Below are 21,568 nucleotides of genomic sequence, written 5' to 3' on the forward strand. Positions count from 1 at the left end.
TGTGTGTTCAGAAAATCATATCATCTGTGACATGCAGGTATGGCTCAAGCAGTATCTGTGTACTGGATCTAGTTACTGAGAGTGTATTTATAACACGGGCATCAGCTGCATCACAGTGGCACAATTGTTGAGCAATGTCAATTAATGTCCTGACCGGTAAATATGCACATAGTTGCATAGTTGACTTTTTTTAACCCAGTCAATGAAGAGGATTTGTTTCTTACAGACACATTTTGAAGTTATAAAATGTTTTTGACAAAAATCTCTCAATTCAATATGATTTATTGGCATGACAGTTTACATATAAGCGCTGCATTCCAAATAGAAATCTAAATACATTTGCATGACAATTATTTAAATGAAAATGATAACACAAGTAAACACATCATGCAGTTTTTAAATGAAGGTTTTTATTATTAAGGGAAAACAAAATCCAAAACTACAAAGCCCTGTGTGAATAAGTGTTTGCCCCCTAAACCTAATAACTGGTTGGGCCACCCTTAGCAGCAACAACTGCAATCAAGCGTTTTCGATAACTTGCCATGAGTCTTTTACAGCGCTGTGGAGGAATTTTGGCCCACTCATCTTTGCAGAATTGTTGTAAGTCAGCCACATTGGAGGGTTTTCGGGCATGAACTGCCTTTTTAAGGTCATGCCACAGCATCTCAATTGGATTCAGGTCAGGACTTTGACTAGGCCACTCCAAAGTCTTCATTTTGTTTTTCTTCAGCCATTCAGAAGTGGACTTGCTGGTGTGCTTTGGATCATTGTCCTGCTGCAGAACCCAAGTTCGCTTCAGCTTGAGGTCACAAACGGATGGCCGGACATTCTCCTTCAGGATATTTTGGTACACAGCAGAATTCATGGTTCCACTTATCACAGCATGTCTTCCAGGGCCTGAAGCAGCAAAACAGCCCCAGACCATCCCATTACCACCACCATATTTTACTGTTGGTATGATGTTCTTTTTCTGAAATGCGGTGTTACTTTTACGCCACACATAATGGGACACACACCTTCCAAAAAGTTCAACTTTTGTCTCGTCTGTCCACAGAGTATTATCCCAAAAGTCTTGGGGATCATCAAGATGTTTTCTGGCAAAACTGAGACGAGCCTTTATGTTCTTTTTGCTCAGCAGTGGTTTTTGTCTTGGAACTCTGCCATGCAAACCATTTTTGCCCAGTCTCTTTCTTATGGTGGAGTCATGAACACTCACCTTAACTGAGGCAAGTGAGGCCTGCAGTTCTTTGGATGTTGTTGTGGGGTCTTTTGTGACCTCTTGGATGAGTTGTCGCTGTGCTCTTGGGGTAATTTTGGTCGGCCGGCCACTCCTGGGAAGGTTCTCCACTGTTCCATGTTTTCGCCATTTGTGGATAATGGCTCTCACTGTGGTTCGCTGCCGTCCCAAAGCTTTAGAAATGGCTTTATAACCTTTTCCGGACTGATAGAGCTCCATTATTCTCTTTCTCATTTGTTTTTGAATTTCTTTGGATCTCGGCATGATGTCTAGCTTTTGAGGATCTTTTGGTCTACTTCACTTTGTCAGGCAGGTCCTATTTAAGTGATTTCTTGATTGCGAACAGGTGTGGCAAGAGAAATTGAACTCAGGTGCGATAAACCAGTGTTTTGACAGGGGGGCAAACACTTGTTCACACAGGGCTCTATAGTTTTGGATTTTGTTTTCCCTTAATAATAAAAACCTTCATTTAAAAACTGCATGATGTGTTTACTTGTGTTATCTTTGACTAATATATAAATTTGTTTGACGATCTGAAACATTACAGTGTGACAAACATGCAAAAAGATAAGAAATCAGTAAGGGGGCAAACACTTTTTCACACCACTGTATATATATATGTATATGTATGTATCAGATCTGAATCAATATTGACTTAATATTAAAAAACTCGGATTGATATCGGAGCCAAAAAAAAAAAACTGGATCAGGACATCCCTAGCCCTAAGAGTTCAATTTTGTCTCTTCAGACCAGAGAATGTTTTGTCTCATGCTGTCAGAGTGCAGTAAATGCCACTGGGCAAATTCCAAGCAGGAATTCATATGCCTTTAACTCAAAGTGGCTTCCAAGAGTGAGAATACTTGAGAATAAATGAAAGATTTCAGTTTTTGATTAATAATGAAAACATTTCAAAACATGTCCTCACTTTATCATTATGGGTTACTGAGTGTAGATCGATTTAAAAATAGGTCTACAACACAATAAAGTATGTAAAAAGTGAAGGGGTGTAATCACTTTCCTAAGCCACTGTATATTCACACACTACACACATACACATAAGCACCCTATACTGGGTCACGCTGGCCTGTGCTGAAATGTCACCCAGGCGGTGACGCTCGGTGCTTTCAAGTCCCCCCCCCCCCAGCCCATAGCCGACTTCAAAGCAGAACCAGCCCACCCCTGGGTAAACACAGAGATGGAGAAGGAGAAAAAAAAGATGGTGAGATCGCGACAGAGACAGAGAACGCACACTAATAGTGCAGAGAGACAAGGCTGATTGCTTTGAGGCAATTTGCTGACCAACCTTGACCTTTCCATGCGCTTGGTCAAGATCATTGTTGTGAGTCAAGCGGGCTGGAGACAAGAACAAAAGCAAACATAAGCAAGAGCGAAGGGGAGGAGAGGGAATGGAGGAGTAGAAAGGGCAAGGAGAGGCAAGAAGACACCGCACCACAGCCTTGCTTGCTAGCCAGCGGCAGTCAGTCGCACACTGGGACACATGAAGCCATAGGCAGCTTTTCTGAATTTCTTTAACCACCAGAACAATATATGCAAAACAATCTCACATCTTGACAAGAACATTTTTGTTAGTAAGAGCACAGTTTTTACCCAAATGTCCAGCACTACAATCGCAATGGTTTAAATTCTGCTTGAAATAAGTTGCTGTGCTATTTGATGATACGGTGCTATAAACAGTGTCGCCTTTTAATGTTAAATTAATATAAATAGCAGATTAAGAAAAAAAAGCAAAACTATATTTCAATTAAGCTACATTTGGTGGTTAAAATTTCAAAAAGGAGGTGATGATTCAATAACTTCATTTACTGTACTTTCATGGAGATTTTTTTTTTGACATTTTCATTTATTTGTATGGTTTATTGATGTGATATATTTCACCAAGACAATTAAAAGCAATACCTTATGCTTACTGATACTGTTCTAGCACACTCTGGCACTATCAGGCCTCACACTGAGGTGCACACATGGCCTCATTTCTCATATTGTTGAGATGTGGCGGGAGCATGAACGCAGTGTTGTCGTGAGGACGCCCCTGAACTCTGTGATAGTCTTAATCAAAATCACATAAACAAGCACTCAGGGACTGGCTGAAGATTCCAGTTAGCTCTGACGAAGTGTGGACAATCAGTAAACACCTTCACATGCACACACTTACACAGTACATACACACACACCTTCACAGAGAATCTTAATCAGCTGCTGCGCTGAGCGGTAACTCTTGCATCCCTTATTGATTGTACGCCCGGGTCTGTTTGTCTTTGGGTGCCAGTGGGAATCCCCCTGGAGTCCGGGGAGTCAATGAGAGTGGAGCACAGAAAGACTATCAGCCAAGTAGCAGCAATTAGCCCTGGGACACAGACCTGCATGTCTCCTCTGGTCAGAGCAGCAACAGCAGACATGACTAGAAGCAAGCGTGAGGAGAGCTTCTGCTCATTAAACAGCGATATCAGATGCCCCTGACAGACACAGGAGACCCGGCGAAACGAAAACAGCAGGTTGCCACTTCAAATACACAATGGCTGGATGTACCTGTGTGCGGATGTGTGTGAATACTTACATGCAACTCCAAGTATATCTTGTGTGTGCTCAGAAGAGATAAGTTACAGGTTTAATTTGTCTGAGTGGCGTGAATCATTTACTCTTTGTTAATGAAGCAAAAGGCAAAATAGCACAGAGGCTACAGTGCAGGATAACTACAGTGTGAAAGTAACAGAGAACGTAACTATCATAAACAATATTAAATGTGTTTCACAGGAATGGGCTCACCCTCCCCCACCATATATAACTGTACTTCACTGATAGTTTGTGGGTTTAAGTTATCATGAATTTGGAGGTGTGTGTTTAGTTGTCATTTGGTAAAGACTTTCCAAAAGAGCGGTGCGCCAACTCCCGATCTAACAACGTGGGTGAGGGAGGTGCAGTTTGTGGTCAAGGGTCCTCTGCAGCTCCATATCCTTCTATAACTCACCCCTGGTCACTTTTAAACAACCTATCATCCCAAGCTGTCTGATCAAACTCCTCTCTAAATGTCCACATATTCTATTTCAGTTGGAAATACAAACACATTAAAAAAAGCAAACAAAGTTATAATTGCTGTTTTACTGCCTTTAAAATGAAAATTCCAGGAAATGGTGTTACTCGGTCTTGTACTCTAACCGTTGTTGTCTTACTGAAAGCAAGTCTCACACAGCATGCAAGAAACAGGCTGTGTCAGCTGTTTTAACTGATAATGCCATGATAATATGGCCTGGATTCAGCTTTCTGTTAACACAAGCGCAAGTTTCTTTATTTAGATGAGTTAGCAGATAAGCTGCTGTCAATAATTTCAGCTTTGAGAGGAGAACAGGCTTCCTATTGGTGCCAGTGACACTATGAGTCATTAAGAGCAAAGGAATGCGGGACTCACAAATGGTAGCACATACAGTAGTTACATGCACGAAGGAGATACACTGTACATTGAAAGGGTTATATGGTACCCGTCAGTGTGGTTTTGACTTGACTGTGCAACTGTTTCTCTCATAAACAATGTCAGTTTCTAAAACCCCAGTCTATTCGGTATTTGTAAATAAGAATTGTGACGACTTGACAGTAGAATCTCTGTACATGTAGGGTATGGAAACCTTTTTGTTTCTGACAGTCTTGTCTTCTTGTACCATCAGAGGATCAGTTAGGCTACTGTATCTACACTGATCTGCCATAGCATTATGACCACTGACAGGTGAAGCAAATAACACAGATTATCTCGTTACAGTGGTACTTGTCATTGTGTAGGGTCTATTAGGCAGCAAGGCCATTACACGTAGGTAAAGAAAGTACTCCATCAACCAATTAAGAAAGTAGAAGCTCAAATCACTGTCAACAGAACGTAGACTGTTGCAGGCCAGATCATGTTGATAAATAATGATATGAGGTCAGTGACTGTAAACAGGTAAGTTAGACAGTTCCAGCCATTTTGTGGAAAAGATTGCAGGATTAATCTTTTAACGTTCGTCTGCTACGACAACAATGCACACTGCAAAGTGTTATTGTCATAATATTAAGAATTTAATGTGTCCTCTAGGAGCCATATCCTCAAAAATGAAAGATAGCGCCCAGCTCACTGTTGGTTGCTGCTGAATTTAGCTCTCACAATATCACTGAACTGTTTTGTGCATTCAGTGTTAGGTTCTTCTAGAAAATGTTAACATGTGTTGACATCTCCTTATTAAGTGCATGAACACAGCGGCACCAAACTAAGCCCTGGACTGTATTGTGTTATTCTTGAAAAACGGGCGGAAATATGTTGCTTTTTATTATCAACTTAACTGAACAAAAAAGCTGCCTCTGTGTCTGATTCAAGACGCAATTTATTTCAGTTTGTTGCAAACATGCTGCACCTCTTGCACACAGATTTCATGTTCCTTTTCAAAGAAGCTTTTATGACAGAACTTGTCATGAGCACACTGCACACAAAACATTATTTATACATACAATCCTACGTACACACACTTTGCTAATTCATTCATTAAAATCTAACTCTGTTCCTAGTTGTGCCACATGTGCACAGCACACCTCTGGAATAAATGTTTTCGAAAATCAGTCCCCATGCTGTGCACTCACAGTAAATATGAAGAATAAAAAAAAAGAGGAAAAAAGCCAGAATATTTTGACTTCTTCGGAGGTCACAATAAGAACAGCAAGACTGGAATACGATAAGTAAGGGAAAGTGGAGTGAGTCACTCTCGCTATCTCCCTTGACAGCTGTTTCCATCTAACAAGCGTGCAAGTATGCTCAATTCAAAGCACAAGTAGTAAAGTACATGGTGCCAACTGAAATGATACCTAACACATACTGGATGAGACCATTTTGGAGATTCAAAGATAGTTCAAAACCAGGACACAAAGAATTATGAATTTTGTGTGAGCCTACCTCACGCACGCACACACACACATCCATAGAGAGAGAGAGAAATGAAAAGAACTGTACTTAACACACAATCATGGCAGGATTCCCAAATGGTGTGTTGAGGAATAAAACCAGGAGGATGTTATTAAAGTAACAAGCATTAGCTGCAGTAACTGAGTGTTCCTGTAGACAGTGTTCCTGTTGAGACTGTGCTTCTGTTAACACTGGTAAAGATGAAGAAAAACCCCTGACAGACGTTCCTGTTAGAAATTACACATGATGGAGCGATTTGTTTTGCTGAACAAAGTCTTTATCACACAGTAAAAGGAAGCCAACCAAAACATTTGAGTGTTGCTTAAAATAGGTCAACATGTCACTGAATATTTAGCGATGAAGTTTAAAGAGGCCTGACTCGGCTGCTGGCTTATTTATATAGATGTTTTCTTTGTTTACACAAACTGTCATCATCAAAAGCATTGTTAAGTTCCTGTTTCTGCAGTTTCCTTGCACAAAGAAGAAGAACACATCACAATTATTTTTCGATAAACAAGAAACAAAGTAAAACTAATTAATTTTTCCCCACGTTTTAAACTTGTCAGCAGAATGTTGGCTATATGTGGCAGTGGACCGGTTGTTTACATTCTTCAAGTAACTCAGTAACATTTTTGTTGCGCACAAAATTAATAGTGACCTCTATTAGCCACACTCAAAGTAACAAAACACAACAGGCCTACATGTACTGTATATGGCTACAGTGATTGAAAAATGTGAACAAAATGTGATGGAGTGCTCAGCAGATTGATGAAGGAGTTTAGGGATCGAGAGATGTAATGTTAGTAGAGGCTGAGGTGGGTGAGGAGGAGGCCGTCTAGAACCTGCTCCAATTTTAAAGGTGAGGCAGCTAAATAAAGCTCCAATTAGGACTGTGCTGGCTGTGTGCGAGTTTGTGTGTGTGTGCCCTCTGCCACTTTGTTGGAAGCAGGCCAGAGCAGTGGAGAAAAGCAGAAGGTATGGAAAAAGAGGCAATGAACATGAGGAAGTTGGAGAAAAAAATATGAGACGAAAGCTTTCGTAGCAGGAGTTTTCCTTAAATCAGTGTCCCCACATGTGTTGGCCTGTGTGCAATTAGCAAGCACAGATGCTCTGGCAGTATGATATAGGCCTTTTAAATGACCTAGCAATGGTCCTAAAGTCGCAGCTCACCAACTAGTGGTGTGATTGTGTCTGTGTCTTGTCTATTCAGGTGCCACGGCCTCTGCTCTTAGCTCCCAGTGATTACAGCTCAGCAGCCGAGGTTGACAACACACAGGCAGAGTGTAATCAAGTCAGAGAGAGGGAGGCGTAATCAGCGTTTCCCCTCCAATCAGCCCAAAAAATCACTGTCTCTAATCTGCAGCCAGCCATTGATGGCTTTGATTGATAGAATGGATTTGTTATCTGGCTGTGGGGGTCTGCTGGGATCAGAACAACAAGCAAGAGCAAGAGACACAGTCAGCTTATCAGCTATCGGTACATTTGTTACCGCTCCCCTTGTTGAGCGAACTGAGCTTTTCCTCACAGGCTACAACTGCAGCTCTCCTCTCATTTATCATACAGAAGAATTAAATGTGGACATTTCAAAGTACTTCCACACACTAGGGTCCCCGGGGGCACGTGTTTTCTCCCTGTTTAAAATAGAAAGGGCCAATCCATCACTGGCTGTTTGTGACGAAAACAGAAACCACATTTGTGCAAGAGTGTGTCTGGGAGTGCAAACTTGCATGTGTCTATGCATGTATTAATTACTCATATATACACATACATATATATATACACACACACACACACACACACACACAGTATATGGCTGTATGCTGTATGTCTGCATGTGCATGTGATTTGTACAAGTCAGATGCACAGGGAAGATAAGGGCACAGAATAATGCTTTTTCAGCAAGCAAATGCCATGACGGTAGCAACTACTGCCTGCACAGTTTTGATAAATCTTGCTGCTCTCCCTGGCACTGTGCTGAAAAATCCTCACAAATGTTCAAACAAATACGTTCATTTTCAATGAGCATGTGATGAATGAGCTCCATTGATTTTGTGCATGAAGCCAAAACAATAGAGACCAAGACAAATGCTCGGTCTGCTTAAGATAACAAGGCAGCTTCACCAGGCTGTGTGACATTTCTCTGTGTGTGCTTGAAGAAACAGGACTGACAAAACCAAGAAAATAAAGATGATATAATTTAGTGGATAAATAGAATTCACATTTGCACATGTAAACAAATTTAACCAGCAGTTTATTTGAATGTGATGTTGTCTTTCTTATTTCTTGTTGATTACTGAAGTTGATTATCTGTGTCTTACACAGGTGGCTAAACAGTGGATTGAGATGGACTATGGATGCCAGTTCCTCTTAAGACAAAAGTCTCACTTCTTCTACACTTACTGCCTCCCTAAATCAAAGACCCCAATTATGCTGAGGCACCTTGATCAACCAGGCGGCCAACCAGATTTTCCGCGACACAAACACCAGTTGGTGACAACTACGTAAAAATAAATTACAAGCAAAGTAATTCAGGGTATTTTAAATTCAACAAGTGAACACAACTCTTGAGTATGTGTGTCAAGTGTGCTGAGCCAATAATGCCCACGCTGAGCTGGGAAGCAGCACAGAGAAAGCAGCAGCATCGGTAACAGTAGGAAGTGTGTTTTTAGGGCCAAGCAGCAGCAGTAGAGGTAAAGAGGCAGCGTCTGTCAAGGCTCCGTCCAGCTCCTAATGGGATGTTCTTGTTGTTGCCAAGGGATAACTCACATCCTGTGTTCTGGACTACAGATCAAAGCGTGCTTCGACTCCACTGAGCTACTAAAGATGCATGAATGGAGTGAGACAGAGAGCGAAGTCTGAAGGCTAAGTGAAGGGTAAAACAATAAAGCACGCAAGCAAACAGGTAAGAAGGAATGCAAGAAAGAAGAAGTGAAAGATATAAAGTAAAAGAGAGAAACTGTACTGTACCTCTGTTCACCCTCAGAAGCAGATTATGGCTCATACTTCTATCTCAGTTCAATTCAATTCAATTTTATTTGTATAGCACCAACTACAAAAGTCAAACAGGTCTATTTATTTATTTAAACCAGGTCCAGGGAAGTTGGGAGACAGATATGGATGTGTCAGAACTGCAAAAGATGCTGTTAGAATCCACAGTCCCTATACTTTGTGAAAGACAAAACAGACAAGGGGGCACAACTTCAAAAAAGTTAGCATGCTTGTTGGGTCAGTAAATGGTGAAGTGGTGAGCTGACGGAAGACAGCCTAGCACATAGCATGTGAGCACATCTGTTAAGGGTCAGTGGGGATGTCAGAGCCAAGCTCTTTGTCAGGTGATGTGGAATCAGCTGTTTGAGTTACAAGTGGCTGCCAGCTGTGCAGGTGATGGTCTTGAGATAAGGAAATAGTTTGGTGTGATATCCAGGGCCAACGAGCCAAACAGCAAGGTGAGAAAAAAGTTTTATGCACTGGTCTCACATTCGGAAACACAAATATACACACAGCTCCACTATCCACCTGCAGGGAGAAAGATGTATTTCCTCAACAGTGATGATAGCATCTTCAGTCCCATGGTTCAACACTTTGACCCGAGGCCTTTGACAAAGGGACTAGATCCAAAGAACAGGCTTGTTTCTGAAAAACTTACTAATGTGCTCTGCACACAAGACCTTATGAGTGGAATGAAAGGTAGCTTTTGAAATGTCACATAAAATGCAGTGTTGCATGATTCTGAGCAAAGGTGCACACAGAACTGCTACTACTACTACTATTATTACTACTACCACCACTCCAAGATTCTAGTTTCGGTATAGCATGATCTCTTGGTAATCAGGCAAGTAACTGAAATCAAAGCAATGCACAGCTCCATCGAAATGATTGAGTTTTCTTTCACACACACATACACACAGAATTTAAATCCACCAGCTTGAGAAGTGCAGGTGTGGAGTCACAGTAGAGTATCTATCCATTGAAGCAAGTGGTGGGTGACATTACAATGACTGGGCAGAGTAAGATACTTGCATTTGGGAGGACAAAAGCCTTTCTTCCATTTAAAGTTGTTTGCCTGGATGTAAGAGGTATAGTTGCTACCCACAAACGCTGCACTGGGATTATGTCCATTCATGATTGTGTGTGCCAAAAACTCGACCCCACATACAAGCATTCATGCGCACCCTGAAATCTGTTCCTGTTTGGAAGACGGAGAGAGTGCAGGGAGCAGAAACAGTGCAGCGAAACAGATGTAATTACAAAAGGCAATACAAGCCGTGTGACTCCAAGTCTCTCTGACCGACATGGAGGAAGTAAGTCAGAGCTTATCAGCGTGCCACAGAATGAGGAAATCTTCCAGCAGAGGTGGCAAGTGCTCCCTGCTCTTTTCAAATGTGACACTTGATGGTGGTGGCGGAGAAGGTGGTGGCTGGGCTATGTGTGGAGAGGGTAGTAAATGAGGAAATAGTCCCTCCCTTCATTCCTGGTAGCAGGCAATCTCTGGTTCCCCCCAGGAGAAGTGATTTGACACAGATAAACAGCATTAGCCATCTCACAGACAAACAGGAGCCTTAGTAAGATGATACAGGTGGATTGAGGGTCAAAGGGCTGACCAGATATGGTTGTTGTAGTGAATTAAATGTTGCTTGTTATGACTAGTAACCATACTGCAAAAAAAAATATCCATTTGTAAAGTTATATCACTCATGCAAAAAGTAGAAAGTTAGTGCTGCTTTTGTCTGCTATTGCTGCTGCTGATGTTGATGTTGTTGTTTGTTGCTGTTGCTGGTGTGAAAGATGTGGGGAGACATCTTTTTTTTTTTGGAAATCCTGTGAAGAGGTTTGACAGGCATAGTCAGATGACAAAGTGAACAGCTAGGAGATGAAGATGGGTATGCTTCTGACAGGTTTACTTCAAAAAACAGCAGGTGGAAACTGCTTGGCCTTGGTGCTGTTTGTTGCTGCAAACACGTGAACACTTCCACGTACACAAGCACATGCAAAAGACGTGTGCATGCACACACGCATGGACACAGACTCACATGCACAAGACTACACCGCCTCTGATGCCTCCCAGACATGAGTGATGGGAGAGGAGCGTTAAGATCAAAAGGAGAGAAAGCTGCAAGTAGGCACAGCAGAGCTACAGAATATCATGTAGGAAAAGTTCTTTTGGTCAATCAGCCTCCTCCTTTCAAGGATCACGTGGCTGGCATGCACCCCTGTTGATTAGACAGTTATAAGAGCATTTGGTCATTTTGCTAGAAAGCTGAGTATACGGTTATTGGAAGTGCATGAGTGCCAACATGAAATTTGATGTGTTTTGTTTTGGTGTCTGGAGTGTTATAGTTGGTTGGTGTTGGCTGCGTGCTTCCCCTGTTTTCTGGGGTGTATGTATGAACATGTAATACTACTTTGCTTTGAAGGTCTTCAGTTTTTGCTATGTAAAGGTTTTATCTGGATCTCTATAATATAATGTTTATAAATGCCTTGATGATATTTCTCTTGCCTTATTTTTTTTAACCCGCCCAGGGACTACAGACAAAAAAAATGCTTTTGGCCAATTATGACACATTTACATTCATTGAATGCTGAATAATATGTACTGCCCCTGATTAAATAAAAAAATTGAATGAACTGAAATGAAAGCGCACCATAAACACATTTGGTCTTTCACCTCACCTTCATTGTTTGTTATACAATTATATACAGTAATGGGAGAAAGGTAATGAAAAAATGTTAGATTTGATCTAGTCTGAATCCACTTTTGTTTATCAATTCTTGTTCTTATTGAATTCTCATTGTGATTCTTGACATAGTTTCATCAGAAATGAAGCCAAAATAACCTGTATGGACTACATAAACTGCAAAACAACAAGGATAAAAATATATTTCTCTTATTTTTGAAAATATAATGGAAAAATACAACCTGTGTCTATTGTGCCATACACAAGTTGGATTGTGTAGAACTGTTCTTACTTGAATTGAATGTAGGCTATGGGAGGGGACATCTAAAACTATCTATTCCTATATTGTACCATGGTGCAGTAAATGCTTCGTACATAATTGGATGTACTGGCACATGCACAGCAGTCAATGTCGAACAATGCTCAACAGGTACAAAATTCACTTCCAGCTGGTTCCAGACCCTTAAAATAAATCAGACCGAGCAGTAAGAAAACAAGAGAACAACCTCCTCACAGTGTATTTTGCCTCCAGGGTACAGTCTCCATTGCTTCTGCTGATTCACAAGAAGTAATCACCAATATTGCTCTGGAGAAATTGGACAGATAAGGAAAAGCAGGAAAGTTGGCTAAACACAAAGAATGAGGATACAAGGTAAGACCCTTAAATGAAATATGGCTTATATTATTTCTTCCTGCTCTCCAGACAGGGCCGTTTGTCATGGCCAGGAAAGGGCCAGGGAAAGTGGGCTAAGTAGTCAGGCCATTTCTTCTGCTTTTCCAAGTGGTTGAATAGATATTAGGATTTTACAGGCTATTACACCATAAATAAATATCCATCATACATGGGCTATGATCTAAAGGTTATTTATAGCACAGAATTAGTATCAGTGGCATTCATGTAAATTCAATAACAGCACTATACTAATTGCATGGCTTAAACCCAGCTTTAGCTTTTTAGATATTCATCTAAGCCAATAATGTGAGCGACGAGTGGGGGATGGGCATAATCACTTTTTGAATGCTAAAATGCATATCCAAACCACTCTGAAATACCATTATGGCTTGCCTGTGATTAAATTTATTCATTGTGTGTAAACATGAGAGTTTTATAACAAAGACTAAAACAAGAAAACTAAGAACCATTATGAATTCATAGTTATGGTACTTATCCAATGGATTGTCTAAGTTTATTATGTGTAAATTGTGTATAGTGTTTGCTATATTTTCCTTCAGCTGTAACATTACACAACAAGAAAAATGCTAACAAAAAACAGTAAATGTAATGATTTCAGTCTTAGGATCCAGATGCAGGCAAGAAAAGCAGTCAAACAGAAAATGAATAGTACTAGATTGGTAGCAGGGACTTTACTTACATAAGGATAATCACAGGCAGACAGGTTTATGGGTAAATGATAATTATTTCTACATGTCCAGGACGTACCCTGCCTCTCACCCAGTGTCAGCTGGGATTAGCTCCAGCACCCTCTGCAACCCTCTTCAGGATAAGCAGTATGGATAATGGGTAGATGGATGGATAATTATTTCTTGCTGTACACATTAAATGACAGATAAGTAGTAAGTATTCTCTTGCAGAAAGTTCATAGGTTTGCACATATACACCAGATGACAGGGAGACAATAAATAAATATTTTCTTACAATTACTTGGCGTGGAGTCTGTACAGGAATGAATAAGGTAAGAGCTCCCCATCATAACAATAAGTGGCATACAAGTGACCAATATGGAAGCAGGCAGAGATGGAGTCAGAAACTAGTTCCAAGTCAGGGAGGAATGAACAAAGGCAAACAGAGCTGATAGCCAGCAGGTACCTAACCAGATCCTTTGAAGCACAGTTCATTCATGAGGTTCCAAACCGAAGGAGAGCTGAGTCGAGGTCAAGGCAAAAACAGGTTGACAACTGAGGAGCAGAGTGAGGACCGAACAGACACACTGGCCAGAAAGTCTCCAGCAAATCTTGCCTTACAATCTGGCAGTAGGTGAGTGCTGAGAGCTGGCTTTTAAACTGACTGACTGCTTGTGCCTGTTGCACTGCAGGTACATTAAAGTGAAGTGGTAAAGCTGTAACTGGCCAGAGCAGGTAAAGATAGTGGAAATATACCAAAATAAAAGCCTCAAATGGGAAATGCTGAGAATCATGTCAGTAATCTATCCCAGCTCTGAAAAACATAAACAGGACCAAACATTCACTACAGGTGCTACTGTAAAAAAAAAAATATGATAACTTCTAAATAAAGAGGGTTTATGGTAAAGCCTGCACAACAACAAAAGTGGCATTAAAGATGGGGTGGATGTTTTGCCATTACTCTATCCCAAAAAGCTGAACCATCAACATATTAAAGAGGAAACACTGACACATTAGTTGTCAAACAGCCGAAACTGTATCTGTTACCGACCTGAAGAGTAACTTTAAGAGTAAGCCTGAGTACATCCAGAAACCTGACTCTGTCAGAGTCACAGTTCAAGTCACCTGCATCAGTATTTGAGCAGCATCAACACGTACAGCACTGGCTCAGCTTGGTTGTGATAAAGAGCAGAGAGAGAAGACAGATTATGAAATGCTGATGGAGTACCCTCAGTACTACCATTCATCAACATAATTAACCATAATCAGCACCATCCGCAGAGAGAAAGGTGGATGATGGAGGAGGGAAAAAAGACTGTCAGTAAAAATGTACTGAATGTGGCAGTGCAACAAAAAATGACACACTTACCGTGATAAATAAAAGGCCCTGTCTAAAAATTATAATCGAATGTGTGCCTTTTTAACTGCAGAATCTTGCTGTGTATAGTGAAATACCAAGCATCAGAAAGCACTGATTCCACTGAAAATTATTCACACACTGGTCCATCAGTTATCACTACATTACATTTTAAGGTCTGCACTTGTTCTGTGTTATGCCATCATACAGTTTATGCTACATGAATATTTTTTTTACCATTAACTAAAATATGAAATGCTTGCAGTGTGTTTTCAGTTTCAACCACTTACTATAAGACAATGATAACATATTCCTACTGTGTGTTGATGGCAAGAGTGCAATGCTGAGAAATCTGTGCCTACGTTTACACTAAAGCTTGCATAATAGGGCTTCACTATTATAGCCACACACGCATGCTGCATGATTGTCAGGTCTTGCCTCCATCAAGTGTCTGTTTCTCATCTTGCATAATTTTAATAACTGTTCATGCTGACATATCGTCTCAAATACCCAATCAGCTCACGCCATGTCTGCAGCCAAGTTCCCATTACACATGCTGATCTGTTCATCTTCATTCAATATTAACCGGCAAATGCTGCCAGGGCCATGTAGGCCACTTTATGGGACTTTAAATTTTAAATACTTCAAAATTCTTAGGTAATTTGGACAAAGACCTGACAGCAAAATGGTGCCTCACTGCATATGACCTCAGCCAGGTATACAGCTAATATCACAATGGCAGTATTATAAGACTGTGTCAGTGACTCACACTATGTCTGTGTACAGCAGCCAGTTATTGCTAGGGATGTAGCAACACCAAAAACGCACGGTACAATATTGCCACAGTACAATATTTGCCATGATATTTTAAAAATAGCACTTACTAAATAATAAATCTGTATTATTTGTATAATGTACATATTTTTTCAGCAGCTGGATCTTGTAAACAAAAAGGAGTAACACTCACAGTGAATCATCACTGTTTTAGCACTACCTAAGCAGGTGGCTGTGTCAACTGTATCTCCCTGACCACCGGGGGCAGCAGTGAGCAAACCGCTGCTTGGCACACCGGAAAAAGAGAGAAGAAAACATGAGAAAATGGGAAAACAGGAAAAGATGGAGCATCCTCTGTGTCAGTTTCAAATTCTGCGACCTTAACGGAATTATATGCTACTAGCAAAATAAGCACATATAATATCCAAGTAGATACGGTCACAGTCCCACGATGGTGACAAAAATTTTTTTATGTCGCCATGGTGTGAAATTATAAAAATTGTTACATCCCTAGTTATTACTATACATCTCAGGATTATACAAAATTACTGAAATCTCTTTGCAAGGGTCCAACCACTGTGTTATGCAATGATGTTTAAAAATCATTAAGTCACATATATGTCAGTTTGATACAGAAATCATGAATAAAACTCAGTTCTTCTGTGCTGTATAGAGAACGGGAGCTAAAATTTATATTGCAACTACATTTTACAAAATCCATTAAAATCAAGCCTCCTGTTAGAACATCTGAGTTTTACTTTTTTAATTTTCTTCGTAAAAGGTTGTGAAGTTAGTTCTACCATGGCCTTTTTTTTTTAATTATGTCTGTGTACATAGGAACAGTTTGAGTGTTCCGCTTTTCACTAGCGAGTCTGCCAAAAGCCAATCCCCTACGACCCTGACCTTTTCTGAAACTAACAGAATTACAGCACATTGAATGCCAATTAAATAAACACATAAATAGAAAACAAAACAGGCCAGGCAGAGAGAGCACAGGAGTGTAATTACTATAAAACCCCTTAAGGTAAACACATGCTCCCACAGCAGGCAGCCTCAGTGAGATATATGATGATGAGAAGAGGGAGGAGTGTGCGTCCGTCTTTTTGTGTGTGCACTGAGGTACAAAGAAAAAAGTTGGGGAGGAGGGAGTCAAACAGGTGAGGCAGGCTAGCTGGTGAATGTGTTGTTAATTTAGCCCCGTTTTAATTAGCTCTTCTGCCAGCAAACAGCAAAGCAGAGAGGGCTTGCAGGGGCACCCTGAAGATCTGGGCAGATTGGAAAACTGAAAGAGGCCACCAGATTGGCATGCCTAACTACTGCCTGTCTCAGACCAGCAGCTGGGCTCATACACTCATCGTCCACCGCTGTTCTAACCCCCCAGAGGTAAAAAAAATTAATTCTGCAACAGGCCTGAGAATAACCATACAAACATAGTTGCTCATGCTACTTTATTAAATTTTTTTGTATTGTTTTATTTTTTTATTTCTCCTGTGCCCTCAGTCTAGATTTAATTAAATCATGGCCTCTCTACTTAACAATGCAAAGACAAAATTTGACAGTTGGTTATGATAATGCTCCCGACTCGCTCTCTCTAAGGGACCATCTCTGTTTACAGAGTTCACACTTGAGCTACGTTGAAAGCTGGGTGGGTGTCTGCTCTGTGTATATGAGGCCAGCTGATATTTAAAGTTTGACTATTTGGAGTTTGTCTTACAAAAAAAAAAAAAAAGGAAAAGAATGGAGACAATCCCCTCTGAGCAGCAAACAGTGCATGCACCGAGGGAACGAGCAAATATGAGCCTCACTGCCTTAGTTTTCTGAGAGGATTTATGACATGCCATCTTGTTATTTGCAGGTCGGATTACTGCCACACGCTCCCCTGCAAAATAAAGAGGTTCCACACCACATAAAGCCCAACGCTCACTTCCTTGCACTATCAGTATAAATTTTAAGGATGACTACACTGTTACACTTCTTCAGTTGATAATGACAAGTTAGTCATCCTAAACCTGATAGAGCCACTTGCTGATTCTCGTTTGCCTTAGTCTGTGCATCAGGACAATCAAAAGGTCAGGAGGATGTGGGCATTTTTTACTTTGTGACACCAACCTGATGAGCCTCCTGCTTGAACCAGATAGTAACTGGCTGCTGAGCACCCTAGTTAATGTGGTGAATCCCTCCGGTGAAGATAGATTAAGCTACCCAGAGATGGAGATGCACAGGGCAAGGCCTGGGGACAGGAGGGAAGAGGGCCGCTTACTTGACTTTGAAGAGAGAGCCAGAAGATGGAGAGCTTGAGATGAAGGAGGCTGATTAACATATTGTGCAGTAGAGAGAGCCCCTATCTACCAGTCAGACACTCTCTAGGGAAATATGCAGCGGCCGCCACAGTTAATGGGAGCCAACATGTTTATTGTCCTGTTAATTAGCAGGGATGTGATTAGGGGTGTATAGATACATAGTCTGTTAATTCAAGGAGGATGCAGGAAGAAATGAGCAAACAGCTGTAACAGCACACAAGCTTCATAATTCAAACAATTACCAGAAATATTGTTAGACAACCCTTTAAACAGCACACTTTTGAGTGGTTAGAAATTGTATGTGTATCACTGATGAGTAATGGAAAGGTTGAAGCCACACTTCTTAAGGCTCACTTTGTCTGCCAGTTGAGTTATTTGATCTGTGATCATACTGTATGTAGAATTGGCTGATCTGATTCGACTGCATATCTCAGTGGGGGCAAAAAGGCTGACAGTATGGTTTTCTATAGTTTTTGTCCAGCTTTGCATTTTTTGTCATGTTTGCCGTCATCTCCAGGTTCGGAGCAGGGCATCATCTCATTCAGTTGTTTATCTCTGGCTATTGCAACTGGTTTATTGCGCTCACCTGTTTGCTTGTTGACGCCTATTTATGCTGTTTTGTTTCCCCTGTCCAGTCACCACATCATCACTTGCAACCTGCGGTAATTTCAAGCCCTCGTCTGTCTGCTGTCACCTGTTGCTGTATGCACCATTCTCTGGCCACCTCTCATCTCTGTCACTATAAGCCTGCTTTTGACTTGCTGTCTACCCAGTACCCACCTCTTGGTACCTGTTCTCCGGATGTAATCTTTGCCTAAATCTAGTTAGCCAAATGGTCTGTACATCTGATTTCCCTCAAAGACATTTTGTGAATTTGATCTCTGGGCTCAGCTGTGTTTTGGGCCAACTGAAGACATTTTTGTGCTGGTGTTTTTATCCGTGCTTATGCATACATTCCTGTTTTTCCCATCATGCCAGATTTTGGAAGATGTGAGTTTTTTCTTGCCTGAGGTCCATTGTCCAACTGTTTTTGCAAGCTGCGGTTTAAGTTACTCACCTCCTGTGTTTCTTTCACCCCCCCACCTGAAAAGAATCCCTGAAATTAACTCACTTGTGAAGCTTACCTCCTTCGCTGGTCCTCTGCAAGCTTCCCTAGGAGCTCCGCCATCTTCTGTGACAGCCGGCAGTGTTCTCTCCTAGACCCCACTGCTGACCTCTGTTGGCTCCGAGGTTACACCCTGAACTTACCTGCGTTCCACCACCTGCTGTATTGCTCCAAACTCACAGAGTGGCCTAGCCCAATACCCCAAATAAATCTTTTAAATTTACCCACTGTCTTTGGTTGTTGTGCATTTGGGTCCAGTCAGAACTTGAAACCTGACATTCTTATTGCCTACCACAGTGACCACGCTGCTTCTGGTGCATTTAGAAGAGGTAAATACACTGCTGGGCCAGGCAGACAATGCCCACTCAACATCTTTGATTGCTTTAACATAAAACAGCAGTAACTATTGCACTCAGAGGTAATTTTGAAACCCCTTTTTGGCACAGACATGGACACTAACACGGGGGGGTCAACCCCTAACCCATCTTTCATCTGCTCACTAGTAGAAAGCAGCAAGAAAACTCCTGCAGACATTTTCATAATTCATACTTTAGCCAGCTTCCAGTAATGTTGGACACCAAAATAGAAACAATGGATCCCTGAGTCTTTCTTTTTCACTCATCACCTCCTGTAGAGAGCATGGAGAAAATTTACCTACACAGACACACACACATACACACGGAGCTCTGGCTCAGACCAGCAGTACAAGAAGACAGTGGTAACTCCAGGCCTCTAATTGGCCCCATTTCTCATCCTTGTCCCTCTCTTTATGCTCATGAAAGCACTGGCTATTTTGTCTAATACATGCTTCTGAAAAGGGGGGCCATATTGTAGCCTATATTCAAATACAGTGAAACTATCCAAATGAAACCAAAAAAGAAAGGACAAGGCCAGTGTCTCAAAAACTGTGTGTGTGTAGGACTGACAGAATGGGGCTGAGATTGAGAGCAGAGTCAGAGAGTGTGCTGGCTGCTAACTGCGAGGCATGAAGGACGGCCATTGAAAGATCTGTCACAGGCACCTCACGGACACACAGAGAGGGTTACAAGTGCAATGCAGTCACAGAAAGAACAGAGGCTCTTCAAGCTCTGATCACTCAGAGCCAGTGCCTCCCACCCACTGTCCTAGCCAGCCAAATCAATGGGCCTATTGTTGTGATGTATGTGACCAGAGGTTTATGGGTGCCCGTGTGCCGCAGTGTCTGGCTACTACAGCTCTGAAACTGTTACTGTTGATTATAAAAGACTGCTGCCGCACACCCTCTCTCTGCCTCTCTCTCCCTTTATTCTTCCATCTACTGCAGAGCCAATTTGCTAATGGATGCAGCAACCTTGTGATTTATTGTTGTCAAAGATACACTTTAAGTAAAATGCAGCAAATGATTTAAGTTTGCGGGCACAATTTACATTTGAAAGCCAGCCTACTCTGGAGAGTGCCTCACATCAAATATGCAAAGTTGATTATGTGGAGCATCTAGTTGGTGGTTCTAAATTATTGTTCTAGCCCTCTCAGAGATATTAAACTCTGTATGGATTGTCTGTGGTTTGCGTCTATTCTAGAATTCAGTTTCTGAGAAGGAAATTAAAAGACCTACAAGGGAGACAGTACTGCAACAAAACCCAGTCTCCACTGTCTGGGAACTTCAGCATTAAATCTACCCAAAGGTTAAAGTTGTTTCACTGAATGGTACTGGAAATGTCCAGCTGAGTTATCATACTCTGGGCTGTATGCTGAAAGTAAAACAGTGCTGAATGTAACAAGCCTGTAGTCAGTTTTATTTTCTTTTTCTTCTCAGTATTCAGTGTAGACACTAGACTGACGGTAGGTTCTATCTTCGCTCACTTGTATAGGCATGCCAAATCTATAACTCCATCAATCTCTGGCTCTTTTCAACCCATGACAGCACAGAGCTATTACAGAGAGAGGCCCGTAGGAATGTCTGAGAGTTCCCCAGGGTGTCTGTCTGCTGCTGAAACCAGCTGTGGCTCCTAGAGCCAAGTGACCCTCTGCAAAAACCAACATGGCTACACACGCACAATATTTGTCTCACTGTGTTATCGGTTTCACACATTCCGTTCTGTCCGAACGCCGACAAAACCATTTCTGCCTCTTCACCTTTTACTTCCTTGTCCCTCGACTCTTCCTCCCGTGACACACCTTCATACTGTACACACAAGTCCCATCTTTTAGGAGGAATGGAGATTCTCTTATATACAGGAAATTTGCTAAAACCTGAATCCTCCAATTTCAATGACAGCATCCATATAACCACCAGCCTTGAATTGGACTAATCAGTCTGTGCATGTGCTTGAACACTCATATATGTGTCTGTGTATCTATTAGTGTGTAAATTTAATGTGCACTATAGACTAACTTTTGGCTGTGGGACAGTAGTGAGAGACAGTGACTGTCAAAGACATTAAAACCCACCAATCACACCTCACGGACTTCCTACTAGCTCGCTCAGTCACACACATGCACACACATATAGTATATTCAATAAAGACTCCATAATTGACTTGGACACGCTGCTTTCAGGGAGGGGTAGCATTTTCAAATGTCATTAAAAACAATCTAACAGTGATCATAGCACATCTGACACCAACAGTTCATTTCAATTCTGCACTGATGGATGTCAGAGATGCCATGCAGGGAACCTGAGGCTTTGCTTCACACACATCTGCTTATCTGCTAGCACTCATCACACTACTACATCAACACAAAATATTCTTCAGAAGCAATGCAACATGCAAGTGAGAAATATAAAGAGAAAGCCATGCTGTGTGTGTGTGTGGGGGGGGGGGGGGGGGTGGTTGTGTGT

General features: G+C 41.4%; 1 protein-coding gene across 1 annotated transcript in view; it reads right to left on the reverse strand.

Moving 5' to 3' along the window:
• pacrg (PARK2 co-regulated) overlaps positions 1-21,568 on the reverse strand; it is a 127,553-nt gene that overhangs the window by 65,678 nt on the left and 40,307 nt on the right. The gene's annotated exons all lie outside the window — the stretch shown is intronic.

Source organism: Monopterus albus, unplaced genomic scaffold, assembly GCF_001952655.1.
Source record: "Monopterus albus unplaced genomic scaffold, M_albus_1.0 scaffold13.1, whole genome shotgun sequence".
In the NCBI taxonomy this organism is placed as follows: domain Eukaryota; kingdom Metazoa; phylum Chordata; class Actinopteri; order Synbranchiformes; family Synbranchidae; genus Monopterus; species Monopterus albus.